Raw genomic sequence first — 15,949 nt, forward strand, 5'->3', positions numbered from 1 at the left:
AGAAATTAACAATTTCTTTGCTTTGTTTTTATCTGCTTGTTTTTGAGCAGTAATGCCGGCTCGCTTGCATTTCAGGAAGCTTGGAGTCTGCTACCTTCTGTTTCGCATCGTGAGGATACATTACAGCTAGCAGCAGAATTGAGTGTTGCAATAACGTGTAGTGGCAGGCAGCACTTTTTGCTGTTCAGGTTTACCATGGTAGTTCCACTGGCTTCATTGACAAATGGCTCAAAGAGCTGCCATTGTAGGAAATGGAGCTGGGTTAGAATCACTGCTCAGCCCTGTTAGGTTTGGGGCAATTCACTAATGTCCCAGCACTGGTTTCCCAGATAAAAGTTGTGAAGAACCTGAATTAAAAACATTGTAGGGTTAAGATTGGTCATGGGGTGCATTACAACTTGGCATGTGAGCAAAGCATGTTGGGATGTGTATTAATGCGCCAAATTTCCACTTAGACATTCACCTGGTCACTATGGGTGAGTAAGAATAACAGGGAAGTAACCAGGTTTTGTACCGTGGAAAAAGTAGGTTCTCTTCTCCACCACCTCTTTTCAGGAATTTAATGTGCTATGAATTGCTTCAAAAGACATGGCAAGTAGGTAGGCTGGTGAAAATTATTGTGAGCTACTAACTTCAGCTGATCAGTTTGGAACGCTGAGTGAACTGTGCCTCAGAACCCACTTACACAGATGGACAGTAATATGTCGGTGAGGATAAAGTGGCGCAAAGAGACCTTGTATCTGAGAAGGTTTTCGTTCCAGTGATAGGAGTACTATTGTAGGGTTGTATGTTTGCTCCTCTTGAAATGTTGTGTAGGGTTCGTGAAACCTAAGGGGCGACTGTGGCTGCATATTTCATATAGTTCTCTGGGACATAAAATAAAAAGTTGGAAATGTTTCCCTTTTCTACAAAAATCAAGGTGTCCCGTCCCAAATCAAATCTCTACATATTTTTTATAATTTGGCAGGTTTAAGCCACTTTTGAGGGGCTGCTATGCCTGCAAATTTCATCCACTTCTGTCTGCTTTGATTTCCTATTAAAGTGAAATTTGTTTTCAGTGAAGCTGCTTCAGATCCCAAGCATGAGCCAAATTGGACAGACCATAGAGCAACTCAGAACAGATTGGGCCAATTCCTAAAATGACAAATATAAATAGGAACCAAACCTTATGCCCTGTGCAGATTTCATGGTATTGGTTGTTGCATTTTTTTGTGAGTTATATAGTATTAGACATTATTTGGATAGCAATTTCAGTTATTTATATTATAGTGGTACCTTGGGTGAAGTACTTAATTCGTTCTGGAGGTCCGTTCTTAACCTGAAACTGTTCTTAACCTGAAGACCACTTTAGTTAATGGGGCCTCCTGCTGTTGCCGCACTGCCAGAGCCCGATTTCTGTTCTTATCCTGAAGCAAAGTTCTTAACCTGAAGCACTATTTATGGGTTAGTGGAGTGTGTAACCTGAAGCGTATGTAACCTGAAGCGTATGTAACCTGAAGCGTATGTAACCCGAGGTACCACTGTATATTTTAGTGTTTTTGACACCTGCTTTGAACTAACGATATGAGAAAAGCCAAGGTAGAAATAAATAAAAGTTCCTATGGACTGTGTAAAATTTGCATCCTAAAGGCACACATTCGTCATACAGTTACGTTCCGTTCATCTGAAGCAAAATGTGGCAGCTCTATATCATATGAATCTGCCTGGACCATATGATCTTTGTCACAACCTGTCCTCTGAGTCCCATCATGTTTTGAATTTAGGCACAAGATGACCAGAAAGGGGGCTTTCCTCCATAACTGGAAAACCCTGAACAGCAAAATGTGCTCCTGCCTGCCACTACTCATTATTGTAAACCTTCCTCATATTGCTGCAGCTCCGTGATCACTCCTTTCTGCGTCTTTTCCAGGCTTGCGACACCCACCTTTCAATGCAGCCACCAGAACTGCACATAGTGTTCCAAGCATGGTCACACCATAGTTCTGTGTTATGTATTCATTTAATGCTCCAATGTTGCGGATGCATGGAACCGACACACAGAGAAGTGTTGCCAACAACACGACACACCTGTGAATTTTTGCAGGTTTCCATTTCTAAGTACATAATTCAGAATCTGAAGCGCTTTCTGCCAAATAGAGCTGACCATGGGTTGCAGTCAGTGTTGGCACAGTGAGACTTAACGATTCCTCTCCTTCCATGCACCACAAAATCTCTGGGTGGGTGTGTCCCCCAAACCCCGAAGCTGGTTTTGACAATATGGGAGGGGCCTGCACCAGTGGAGTTCCAGTATAGGATACAGCCTCACTTGCTACATTCTTGAGCCAGCGTCGGCTGCAATGTTGTGTGAGTGGCCCTTGAGAATTTATTTGTTCGTACATTTATCATGGGTGAAACTTGACAGTTTCTTCTCACATTATTATCTCTCTCAAATATTTTGTATGTGTGTAGCTATTGAGAAGTGAAGTTTTTGTTTTTAGTGCCTATTGCTTGGATAATTTTTCTGTGGTGGAGACTTTTGTGTATTTACTATAACCCACGACCAGCAGGTGTTACTCTCCTACCTTATAAATGAATCGGGTTAGCGCTCTTGTCTGCTGCGTGTGCTGGTCTTTGTGAGCTGAAATACCACATTCAAGCTTAAACAAATTGCTGTCTTCTGGATATAGAATTAGTTTATTTTGCTTGCCATTCGATGTAAATAGATATGATCGCCTCCATATCTAGGGAGGAACAGATCTTCCCTTTTCTCTGTTGAGACAGAGATTCTGTTTTGTATAATCCTGATTAGATCAAAGATAGCTGCTTTGTTTAGCATGAAAGGCCATGGCAAGAATGGAGGACCATTGCTAAACGGTGGATTTAGTATTACTTAATAAGCTTGTAGTTATGAGGACAGTGCGTTAGGAAATACAGTGGGTGGACATATTTCATATATAGTGCCTTGAGTAGTCTCCAGTTGAGTTATATTTAGAGTAGACCTGTTGAAATTAATGGGCCTCAGTTATATCTTCAGTTTATCTGGGTCTACTCTGAGTAGGACTAACATTGGATAAAACCCATTGTGTTTTTAGGGTGTCTGTCTCGATCATAGGCAAGAATGAGGTACCCTATGAAAGCAAAGAACATGCCACTGTGTCAAATACCAATTCTGTCACTTTGCTGGAAAAACTAATTCAAGACTAATTCAAGAAAAGGGACAAATCCCCAAGGCTGGTTGTTACCCAACTACCTCTCTTCAGTTGTTGGCTAACCTGTGATGAGACAGAAGCCCGGTGGAATGGAAGGCAATAGTTTGAGAGAGGTAGTGACTATGGGAATCGGGCAGAGAAGGAATGGGGTTTGGGATTGAATGTGATGGGTGAAAGCAGACTTGGGGAAAGAAAGGTGCAGGAAGTAGCAGATATGGGGAAGCAAAGTCATGATGAATCATAGGAAGGGTGGGTGGAACAGACACAAAATTGGGGAAGCCGAGATTTATAAAACGACGCAGCAGCCGTTGGTGGCAGAGTAGGGCTGAAACCTGTGTGTCTTGGGTCTCTGCGGGAGACCTTGCTGAGCTGCTGTTACGTGTCGCAAATTTTTGGATGAAAACCTAGCATAGGCCAAGTGGACAAAAGGGCTGTGGATATTGCCCGCCTATGTGACTTGTTTTTGGGAGACACAAAGCCGCCATTACACAGGAATACCTGCATTGTGTTGTCACCCTTTGGAAACAGTGAGGAGTGCCCATTTCTCCTTGTCTCTTCTCATTTTGAATCATAATTTTAGTAGCCATGATAGGCTGCCGGTTTTCAGGCAGCATGTTTTGGAGGCAGAGAAGCTTTGCAGTGCTAACGCTCTTAAGTCTGTATTGTATAGCCAGCCCTCCTGTCTCCCCGTTCCCTTGCGTTTCTGGCTAGGAGGCCAGCCTGAAACAGCTTCTCCTGTCAACTACCCATGCCTGGTGGTTAAGTACTGTAAAAGTCTGTGTTAAGTTCCCTCTGCCATTCCACTTGTCAAGTGCCAGACACTGATTGCTTTTTGTACAAATGAGCTTCCATGTATGCATCGACCTAGCAGGGAGAAGCAACAGGAGAAACGGACAAAATGAGAAAGGCAGCCAAGCTTGAGAAGCAGACAGACGATGCCGTTAGGGAAGAGCCAGTAGGGAAGACAGATTTCAAAGGGAGAATAATATGGGATGTGAGCAGAGACTGGGCAGGTGAGGGTGGGGTGGGGGAGTCTGCTCAGTATTCCCCCCCCCTTACAGAGTGTCAATCAAGTGGTCCTTTTGAAAATATTGTTAAAATTTGCCTGAGATCTTGCTTGATGTAGTTAACAAGGAGAATACTGCAAGAATACTGATTAGAAGGATGTGTTTGCCTTAAAAACACAGCTGAAGGTGCATGATGAGCCTAGATAGGTAGCTGCCCCAAGACTGGGAAATTCAGGCTATTAATCAATCTATGGGATAAGTACAAGTGAGGGATGCAGCCTGTTGCGACTGTAGCATCATTTTGAATAAATTAGGTGTTGCGTTGAAGGTTAGGCTTAAGTCTCTGCAGTGGCTGGGATTTTTATTTACTTCCATGCAAATTCTTTAAAAAATTAAATGAAAATTGCCCGTTTAATGCTTCAACCTATATAAAAGGACACAATTTCAGAGGAAGAGCGTAATAGTTATTCAGTTCAGCCACCTGCTGGAAAAAAAAAAAACCTGTTCTATGGTGCATAAAACCTGCTAATTAGATCCTAAATTATTTACATTGAAGGAGAAATTGCACTGCTGAGATACAAAATGCTGTTTTAGTTTCATTGTCATGGGGTCAAGAATAAAAGAGAACAACGTTGACTGAAAAAGAAGCCCATTATTCTGTATATTTGGGGCTAATAGAAAGAGGGAAACCAAATAGTCCATTGAACACAGATGTTACCCACACAGTAGGGAGAGCATTTTTAATCTCTCTTTAATTCTTGGAATAGCTTGGCAATGAAGTGTTTGCCAGTAACCTTCCCTGATATTAAGAATACACCTTAGTGCCTCCAGTTATAGAGGGCAAAGTTAGAAAGCTTGTTCAGGATCTTGCTAATAATTGCATCTCATGAGGATATGGTAACCCCCCCCCTCCCGTTTGTATAGGAAATATTAATTGGTGGGCTCCAGTATTTGGAAAGCTTTTTACTTTTTTGTAATTCTGGTAAGATTCAATTTTGATGGGAGTCAAGCTTTGTATCCATTCCAAGAGAGACCCAAGAATTATCGCTCCGTAAGTCTGTTGGATTTCATATGTAAGATTTAATCCCTATATTGCCAAAATTAGCAATTGATGCTGATGAACACAATATTGTAGTGGAAGAATAGAATGGATTCTTTAAAGGAAAGCTGAGAATACATAGGTGCTCTGTTTTGGTTCATATGTATCTAGAAAGGGCCTATAGCTTTATGGGGGGAAAAGAGAGTTGTGTAGCACCTTGAAGACTAATAAATTTTCTTTGACATAAGATTTTTTGGCTCATCTGACACAACGTGGGTTCACGTGGCACGCCATAATCTGTGGGTCTTTAAGGTTCCACGAACCCTCTGCTGTTTTTGCTGGAAGAGACTAACACAGCTACTCCTCTGAATGTGTGCAATTTTAGATCTGTTTTCAGATTTTGATTTGTCAGACGGAGACTTGGTTTAAATTGTTCAGTACAAATGATGTGATAAGAGAGTCACTAAATTTAATTAAAAACCTTTCTTCTTATACTGACCTTAAAGCTAGGTTTGGTTTAACTGGCCTATACAGTCCCTGCTCTGAGGACAGTAGGACATTGATGTCTGTGCCATTTTTGTTTAATCTTCAGCATTTATCTCCCACATTTTTTTGATGACGAAGTTTCCATACTAGTTTCTGAAGCTGGCATGGTGCTTGTATCCACTATAGTGATAGCTATGAGGCATCTTCGTAGAGATCTTGGATCTTTTTGAAAAAAGGAGCTGTGCTGATGCTAAGTTTAATGTGGTTTGATAAAAGGCCCAAGCTACATAAGTGGATGATGGATAATATTAAAACCCTTAACTTGTAACCTATTAAGTATGTAGGAATTTTGCTTAGGCAGAATCATATGCGGGCAGGGCATCTGGAATCGACAAGACTTCTAACGGTACAAGTGACTAAGACCCTGTTAAACTTTGCCCACTTTCAAGAAGGTCATTTAGACAAGATCTTAGATAAGTGGCACATGTTACAGAAGTGTGGGGTGGGCAAATGTCATCAAACTGGAAACTCCCCAAATTTCTTTTTGCTCTTAAACCTCCCACATGACGCTCCTGTTCTCATGATGAAATTCGAGGTTGGGTTTCCTTCGCTGTTGCCCACAATTTGTACAGTTTTGCTTCCATAATGGTTAAATTAAAGCATATGCTCTATATGAGGTTGCCTAAAAAATGTTACACGGAGCAAATTTCCAATAGATATGTACGAAATTGTTGTTGTCATTTAAATTTATATTCTGCCCATCATTTGCAGGTCTCAGGGCGGTTCACAACATATAATTACGTTGTTTTAAACTAGGCAATTCTTACCATTTTATTTTTCTGTTAAGTCTGATTGTGGTTTTCCAGACAATTTTTTTCCACATTATGCGATGAGAGCATTTATTGCTTTGATGCGTCATGCTGTGCTCACAGCATATGTTTAAGGTCTGTGTGTGCTTATTGTCATCTTTACATTTGTGGCCAGAGAGAAGTAGAAGATAATTTCCCATTATACAGTGGTGCCCCGCAAGACGAATGCCTCGCAAGACGAAAAACCCGCTAGACGAAAGGGTTTTCTGTTTTTCGATGCGCTTCGCAAGACGAATTTCCCTATAGGCTTACTTCGCAAGACGAAAACGTCTTGCGAGTCTTGCAATTTTTTTCACTTCCCCCCCTTTTTCTAAGCTGCTAAACCGCTAATAGCCGCTAAGCCGCTAAGCCTTTAATAGCCGCTAAGCCGCTAATAGCGCTAATCCGCTGAGTCGCTAATAGGGTTGCTTCGCAAGATGAAAAAACCGCTAGACGAAGAGACTCACGGAACGGATTATTTTCGTCTTGTGAGGCACCACTGAATAGTGTAGTTCTGCCTATATAATTCCCCTTGGGAAACGACTTTGAAAGAGGTTACTGGGCCATACAAAAATGTATAGCAAAAAATGGAGCCCAGTGTAAAAATGTACATTCCTTACAACTTGCGTATATTTCCATTTTTGTAATGACCACTGGTTTTTGGCAAATAAATTTGACTCTTGGGGGGCTAATGATTTTAGTTTCATAGCATGATTATTTCAAGGATTTTTTTTTTAAAATCCCATAATTGAGCCGTCATTCCATTTTGTTCTCTCCCACTGCATTTCTTGTTAATGTTTTGCTTTATTTGGTGGTCACTTTGCTTCCTGTACTGTGTACAACTTGAGGATCTCATTACATTTGGAGCATCAGGAACCTTTCTCCCCCAGAATCCATCTGTTTCAAATTAGTCTAATAAGCACAGTCCACAGGGAACTCCCTTGTTCTGTGTATAGAGCTCTTGAGGAGTTCCTATTCATTTAATAACGTCTGTTGATAAGTTCCAGGCAGATTGTGCCCATTGTATGGTGGAGGCATATTTCCCTTCTTTGGTTTCGCACAACATTTTTTTTTTTTTTTTTAAAAATCTTATTTATATATTTTTAAATAAATGGGTGTTTGCTGGGTATCACAAATAAAAACTAAGCATGAGCAATTAAAAAAGAACAACAGAAAATGCAGCGTGCAACTGATTTTGAAAGGAAAATCATACATCAGTAGTTTTTTCAGTTCCCATTCATTTCTGCCTTATTTTCCTTGCCAGTCCCAGTTTGCATGTTTTGTGTTTCTGCACGTGTCTCTTCCCAAAAGCCTTAAGGTGTTCCAAGCCTGCCACCATCTTCTGCTAAAAGAAGAAAACCCCAAATTCTGCAAAACCCACACGGAATTGCATGAATGAAATAACATCCAGATTACTGCCCTGTTTTCTACTTGTGGCATATGTGAGTTGTACATGGGGTTTACATGTAGAATATGGGGATAAAAATGTAATTTATTAACCACCACTGATAATGTAGTTACTACATTGAAATGCTAGGTGCTGTTTTTTTAGGGCTCATATATGTGGATATAAAGCCTTCTGCTTTATTGAAATCACGAAGTGTTCCATAAATTGTCTCCCCCTTCATTTCTTGGTGTTACTTGAGCCAGCAAGGATGTATTTGAGCATCTTCAACAGAAATGTGGCATCTATGGGAATATTGCACCTTAAGTGGATGGACACAACACACCTCTGATTTGGAGGTTGAGGGCAAAATGCATGAGCATGTTGTGGAATAGACAGTTGCTTTTGCTGCTGGGGTATACTGCCAGCAATAATCCCACTAGAATATGACCATAATCCAATACCAATAACGGGGTTTAGTTATAAATTAACTAAGGAAGTCACAATGCATTAGCCGGAAAAGGAGGAGATGGTAACTTTATAGTGACATGGCAGAAGGCCTTCTCGGTTGTGGCGCCCACCCTGTGAAACGCCATCCCATCAGATATCAAACAGAAAAACAACTGTGTGACTTTTAGAAGACAGCTGGAAGCAACCCTGTATAGGGAAGTTTTTAATGTTTGTTTTATTAGGCTTTTACAGTCGCACCTCTGTTTACGTAACCCTCCGGTTACGTGAACTTTGGGGTGCGCACATGGCAAACCCGGAAGTATTTTACTGGGTTTTGCCATGCGCAGAAGCAGTCTTCAGGTTGCGGAAACCTCAGGATCCAACCGGACCTCCAGAAGGGATCCCGTCCACAACCAGAAGTACCACTGTATATGTGTTGGAAGCCACCCAGAGTGGAACAGTTCTTTCCCTCAAGGAACCTGTGTCTGCAGGGTAAATTTGGTTGAAAAATCAATAAAAGATATTTTTGAAAACCCACAGTGTTCATTTATGGTTGTGAGGAACATTGTGGTCATGAGTGTCTGTACCTGGAAGAAGGGAAATTTTCACTATGGAAGGTGCTTGACTAATGCAACTAGTCATTTTGGATGTGCCGGAAGAACACCTTTCTGAGGCCTGACTCGGATGGGTTTTCTTTTTCCTTTTTAGGTTGGGATACAAAGCATGTCTATTTGAAAGCAGGTTCTTACTGAAAATTAATGATGCTTGCATCTGAGGAAGTGTGGTTGGGAATTGAGGGCGTTGGATTGCTTCCCTACCCTACCCCACTGGATCGGGACAGGTTACATCATTTCCTTATCTCATGTTAAGCTGCAAGAGAGTTGAGTTTGCCAAGACCACCCAATGAGACTCCAGGCTAAGCAGGAATTTGAACCCAACTGTTGCATGGCAACTTTTGCTATACTCCTTGGCTTCCAGTGGGTGGACTGGAAAACTCCCCTGCCAGCTTTTTGTGCATCCCACCCCCCTCCCCAGTATTGGAATAAATATGTGGTATTTTGTTAATGTTCTGGTGTCTCGTAAGTATATGTGTGTGTGTTTTCTTTTGGCTTGTTGTCAGTATCAGGCTGGCTTTGTGATTTTAAATATCGGGGGCTCATTTTCGGATAATAAGAGTTTACAAGACTCTTTATATTGTGTAAAGTACTTTTTCCTGTGTTAGCTTTTGGTCATTCCCCCCCCCCCCATACGTGCCACTCTAACTCTGTCTGACAGACGCAATTGGGAATACCAAGGAGGAAATGGCAGGTTTTGCCCAGTCAGCTTTGCTCAGGAAGTCTCCGTGCCATAGGAAGGGAGAGAAACTCACCTTTCATTTCCCCTCAAGTCCGGCATGTTCAGATTAACTTTAAAGGAGAACGTGGTGCTGTTTGGCGGAGCTGGCCTCCGATAGCGCTTTGCCTCTGCGTGGAGCCCATCTCAGCAGGCGATGCTGAGTCCCTGGCCAGGAAAGCTCTTTTAGCTAAGCTGCTGGGTATCCTATTGCAAATTAAATACGAAACAAAGCAATGCTTGATTTTGTATGGGAAAACTTAAAAGCATCCATTAAAGAGGCTTTTATTTCTGTGCCATGTGCCTTTAAAGCCACAGCGGCACCAAAGGTGCAACTTTTTCTGGATTTATTTTTTTTTTAAAGAAAACAGTATCCGCCAAATGACGGAATTTGCATGCATAGCAAATTTATATGTGTTGTTAATGCAGACACCAGTGTTTCAAGAACTGGAAGCGCTGCAGAGAGGAAACGATTTTATATATGATTTTGGGTTTTGTGGACCTGACCAAATCTTCTTAAACAGCAAAACGATGAAATAGAATGACATTTGGTGAAAGAAAACCTGCTGGGTTTTAGTAATAACACCATAGTTATTATTCCTTAAGAAATGTACATACTGCCTTTCCATTTACTAGAAAAAAAATTCAAGGTGTCTTACCAAAAAAAACAAACAAACAAAAAAACACCTCACAAAATACTAAAATAAAAAACAGACTGAAACAAGGATCAGTACTTAATTATAAGATTGATATAGTTCCTTAGGGTGTTCAAAGTGTTTCATCAACATTGCTTAAGTAATTCCTCACTGACCAGGCACCAGACCCAGACTCAACTTGATCATGCCACTGATTTTGCCCTTCTGAATAATTGTGCAATGCACAGTGATCTCTAGTGTATTTGTTTGGTGTTGGGTTTTTTTGGGGGGGGGAAAGCACATAATAAAATATGTGATTGATAACTGAAGGGAGACTTTCCTCCTCACCTGAAATAACTCATGTTTGCTGACCTTTAGGACATATTTACATTTTTCCTCTGTAGAGAACTGTTTGTTAGGAAAGGGAGAAACTTTCTTTATTTCGCTTTTCATTAGAGTTACAGAATGTGAGGCTGATCACCCTTTTTTCTGGATGTGAAGGAAATCTGCAGACCCTGAATAAGACACCTTGGTTCAGAGGTTACTGTACTTCTGTCTACTACCTCACCACCTAACCTCAGGTGGTGGGAGGGCATTTTTATGTGAAAAGCTTTAAGGACGTAGTTGAAAAGCAGAACCGTGGCATCTTGGAATTGGAAGGGATCCTGAGGATCATCTAGTCTAACCCCCTGCAAATCAGGAATATGCAGCGTGTCCCTTATGGGGATCAAACCTGCAACCAGTGGCGCTGCTGCTAGGAGGCTGTTGCTGTGGCTGTGCCCCACTAGGGCAGGCCACTCCGGTTGAAAAGCAAATGTGAAAATTCCAAATAAATCAACCTATGCGAGCGAAACTGAGGCCAAGAGAGAGCTTTTAATCCACGTGGCAGAAGTGAGAAGGTTTGGGGCTTTGGGCTCTAATAGACACTTACTGATGAGAACCCTGTAAAGTGCTAATTCTACATTACACATAGGATGTAGGATGGATGTCTATGCTGATAGGCCATGGGCCTATCTGTGGGTGCAGTTAATTGCACGGCAAGATTTCCTTCATAGAGGAAGGTTTAGAAGATGAATGCACGGGACTGGTCTGCAGTTTTGCACCCTCTTGTGCCTGCACATTCGAGAGTAAAGAAGCAAATATAACCGATAGCAAATGAATGCGATTATTTATTTATTCACGAATTTATAAGTTGCAGTTTTGTAATAGAATAAAAACAACAAGGTATTAAAAACAAAGTTGGGAAAGATATCTGTAAGAACTTAATTTTAAAACATCAATAAAGACTGATTGGGTTACAAAGAAACCGCATGTTGCAAGCAAGAAAGTATTCCGGAGACATCTGAATGGAGGGAGGGACGGATGGTACCTTCCTAGACCCTGCCGGCTAGGAGTTCCATAGGGCAGGGTCTGCCAGACTAGACGGCTCAGTGTGAATTCAGTTACTCTAAACCGGCAGTAGCCAACATGGTGCCTGTTGGATTACAACACTTAACAATTGGCTATACTGGCTCCGGCTGATGGAGTTGGCTTCCCTTGCTCCAAACAATGTATGCACCTCTTTAACATGGCCTTTGACACCTGAGATATGTGTTTTTGGGACCCACCCTATTCCTGTGGCTGTTAATTTGTTTTAAACTGTTTTCAATGTTGAATTTTAAATGGTTGCAACCCAACCTGGGACCTGCTGGTGAAGGGCGGGAAATAAATTGACACTGTTGTTACATTGTCTTTGTAGCTGTTGTTTTCTATACAGTTCAACAATATTTCAGTATGTCCTGATAAAAACGTCTGCATTCAGGTCTGATTGCTGGTGCTGAATTGCTAGAAACATTGGTGGCCTTTCTCTAGACATATTAATATCAAGCCCACATGCTGTATATATCTCTGTATAATATCTGTCATCTCTGTATGACTCCACATGTCATTTATATTCCAGGAGCACATTTTCAATATTATTGAACAATAATTAGGAATTTTATCTAGCAAACATTGAACTTGGGGAGAATATTTTGATGCGATCCAAATTATTTTGAAATATTCTATGGACTGTGGCTGATCTTTTATTTTCTCCTCTGCCACAAACATGTAACACCGGTTGTAAAAGAACTGTACAGTATTTCCAAATTTCTTAGTTCAGGTTGCTACATACCTCTTCAGTTGAAACACGTTATTGGCTAGGTCCTCTAAGAAGGGTTCAAGTTAGAATTTTCGTACCCACAGAATGGCAGCAAGGCTACTTTTCTTGGCTATTGTGACATTCAAAGCGACCTCTTTTCTCTAAATGTTTGCATACGGATACGCGAGTATTCATTTGTTGGAACAATCATCTCTGCTGCGCTTGTTCCGGCTAATGCAAAGTAATCAAAGTTTGTTCTGTGGTGCTTTCCTCAATTGGGCCTGGTGTGGCTTTGGGAGCAGCGAAGGAGGAAGAACACCCGTGTTTGGGAGCTACCCATATAGAGTTGCGTAAGAGCATGTGCTAATTAATCATTTCACAACATGCAAGTTGGCACCGATGCCTGTGAAACACACAATTATTCTAAGGTGGCGCCTGCAGTTTACTAAAGGCTGGGTGGACAGATACTTTCAAATTCTCTAAAGTCCATTTTTCTAGAGCTTTTGGGCCAGCTCACAGGATGGAGAGATGAAAAACATCGTCGTTGGTGTCTGCCAAATTGTCCTGCTGTGCAAATCAATTGCTACGGTGTAGATTTCTGTTGTTGCAAAGAAGTGTTGTGGCCAGAGGGGAGCCACTGGCATGTGGTGGGCAGCAGGAGTTTGTAGGTGGACCACCATAACTGGAGTCTGTGTTGGAAAGACAGCCATGCAGGTTGCCAGATGATGTGGAAAGGGCCACATCATGAGCCCTCTATGCCAGCAGTTGGAAATCATGAAGACATCGATGCATTTTCATCTTAAGGGCTGGAGGGGAATGAGTGTTGTTATTTTTAAAGACTGGGTCCAGGAAATGAAAAGCAACAAAGGCCTGTGCCTCTTGGAGGGGAGACCATCCAGAAACCACATTCAAGCTTCTTCGGATGCAAAACAGCATATAAGGGTGAAGAATGCAAGTGGGATCTTCTTTGTTAGCAATATTCCCAAGTTCTCAGGGCATCTTACAGCAAGGAGTTAGTATGCAGATGACACTCATCTCTGTTTGTCCCTGTCATCTAAATCAGACGAGGCCACACAGATGTGGCTTGGCTGCAGCATTGAGCTGGATAAATTCAAGCTTATACCCATCCCAACAAGATGGAGCCTCTGTGGGTTGGTGGCTTGTGTGTCTGGGAATTGGGTTAGAGTCCTGATCTGTGCACAGTTGTGCATGCATATGTTGTTGTTGTTTAGTCGTTTAGTCGTGTCCAACTCTTCGTGACCCCATGGACCAGAGCACGCCAGGCACTTCTGTCTTCCACTGCCTCCCGCAGTTTGGTCAAACTCATGCTGATAGCTTCAAGAACACTGTCCCACCATCTCGTCCTCTGTCGCCCCCTTCTCCTTGTGCCCTCCATCTTTCCCAACATCAGGGTCTTTTCCAGGGAGTCTTCTCTTCTCATGAGATGGCCAAAGTATTGGAGCCTCAGCTTCAGGATCTGTCCTTCCAGTGAGCAATCAGGGCTGATTTCCCTAAGAATGGAGAGGTTTGATCTTCTTGCAGTCCATGGGACTCTCAAGAGTCTCCTCCAGCACCAGAATTCAAATCATGCATATATGCACACACAAAGGAACAGATCCATAGCTTGGGAGCATTTCTAGATCAAGCTCTATGCTTGGATAACCTCCAGGCTAGATTACTGAAATGCACTCTACTTGGGGCTGCCCTTGAAGATGGTATGGAGGCTACCCAGCTGGTGCAAAATGCAGAGGCCAGAGTGACTGGTGCTCATAACCTTAAAAAAAAAAACACTGGTTCAAAGTAGTCTGAGCCAACTGACTATACCCACTGAACCATACTCAAGGTTTTAGAGTTTACGTAGAAATCTCTGAGTGAGTTTGGACCCAGTTTTCCGAGGGACCACCTCTTTCAGCATTAATCTGCCTGGGCTTTAAGACCAGCCAAGGAGGCCTCCCTTCTTATTCCATCACCAAGCAAATCTCAAGGTGTTTTGGCTCAGAATAGGACTTACTAGTGGTGGCACTGACTGTGGAACATGCTCCCCCCCCCCCCGAGGTGTATCTGGTTCAGCCGAAAACCCTTCTATTCCTCCAGACTTTTGGTGGGAGTGAAAGATATTGTGCCACCTGATAAGTGGTATAGGAAGCCGATTACTTATTTAAATAATGTATATACCACTGAACTGCGATTGTCTCTAAGCAGCTTGCAAAGATACCACACACAAAGGATACACGCTACAAAAATATTTAAGATAGGCATGCTTTTATTGACTGGTTTTGTTCTGTGTTTTGCGTTTGCTTTATTTGAATGTGACTTGGCCCCGAGATTGTTTGCCATGAAGGGCAAGAGTATCAATTCGATAAACAAATAAAATTCAATAACCGATTCCATAGAATGAGAGCCGCAGAACAGATGAAGCTCAGTGTCTGAAAAATAGTGAAACCCATTTGAGGGGGTTTGTTTTATGTTTTGAGGACCGTGTGTGAGGAAATTATCTTATGCTGTGTGTTTTAAAACCTTTGCACTATTGGTTGTTCAAATGAAAAGTAAAATTTTCATTCACTCGCATTATATGGTTTCTAGCAATATGCTATTAAACCAGTAGAGGGCACTGTTGTAGCACTAGTGGCTGTTGGAGTTGTCTTCAGGGTTGGTTGTGGGGTTTTTTCGCTACCCCCCCTCCAGTTTTGGAAAGCGTTTAATGTTCTCTCTGTAATTAAATTCAGTTCCCTGAATAATTAGCAATGGAGCCTTATTCTTTGTGCCATTGCTGTGGATAGTGTTGTTTTTCAGCCTGTTTGTCTTCACTCAATGGAAAACACTGTTGCTCATCGAAATGTAGAGGTTTTTTTGCACGCTCTCTATCAGCTAAGCCCTATCTAAGGAGGAAATACAAAACTTTATGTATCGTTTAGGTGCCCAGAGTGAAAAACAGACGTGCAGAATTCCTGCAGGCACTTTTGCAACAATACTGTTAATGTACAGTTGTTTGTCTTGGCATTCAGATGTTCGAGTAATACTGGGGAATATTATGTGTATGAAGAGACACAAAATTGTACATGTGCAGAACACATATATGCTTTTTAATTAAGTGAGAAAGCGAAATGCCCTCTGCTCTTACCTGGCACACTTTCCCTTCTAATTTGCTTCATCTGCATTTTTTGCAGAGCAGTTATACAATATTGTTCAAGGCGTTCAGCACACTGAAATCTAAATTATACTACACCCAAGCGTAATTAACACTTGTTTAATGAACAGCATAAGTAGTTATTATGGCTATAACTAGTTCACTTTGAGGCATCTAAATTCCCCTAAACAGCCTATTATTAATAATTTCAAAAAATATTGGTGCTACGCCCTCCTCTCCCCAGGGAATGCCGGAATAGCACATAGTGTCTTACAGGCTTGAAGGGGATACAGCACACTTAGATCTCGTGGCACATTTTTTACATCATTGCAAC

The 15,949-nt window shown here is 41.8% G+C and overlaps 1 protein-coding gene and 1 long non-coding RNA gene across 3 annotated transcripts in view; one reads left to right on the top strand and one right to left on the bottom strand.

The window, feature by feature from the left end:
• Positions 1-15,949, top strand: part of TAF3 (TATA-box binding protein associated factor 3) — a 143,855-nt gene that overhangs the window by 8,838 nt on the left and 119,068 nt on the right. The window lies entirely within an intron of this gene.
• LOC309352033 lies at positions 9-13,648 on the bottom strand. The gene is made up of 3 exons (XR_014161035.1): positions 12,522-13,648; positions 9,772-9,941; positions 9-866 (listed from the first exon to the last, which is right to left on the bottom strand). It is a non-coding gene; the product is annotated as an uncharacterized lncRNA (long non-coding RNA).

The sequence above is a fragment of the Podarcis erhardii genome (assembly GCF_964252035.2).
Source record: "Podarcis erhardii genome assembly, chromosome: 10".
Taxonomy (NCBI): Eukaryota; Metazoa; Chordata; class Lepidosauria; order Squamata; family Lacertidae; genus Podarcis; species Podarcis erhardii.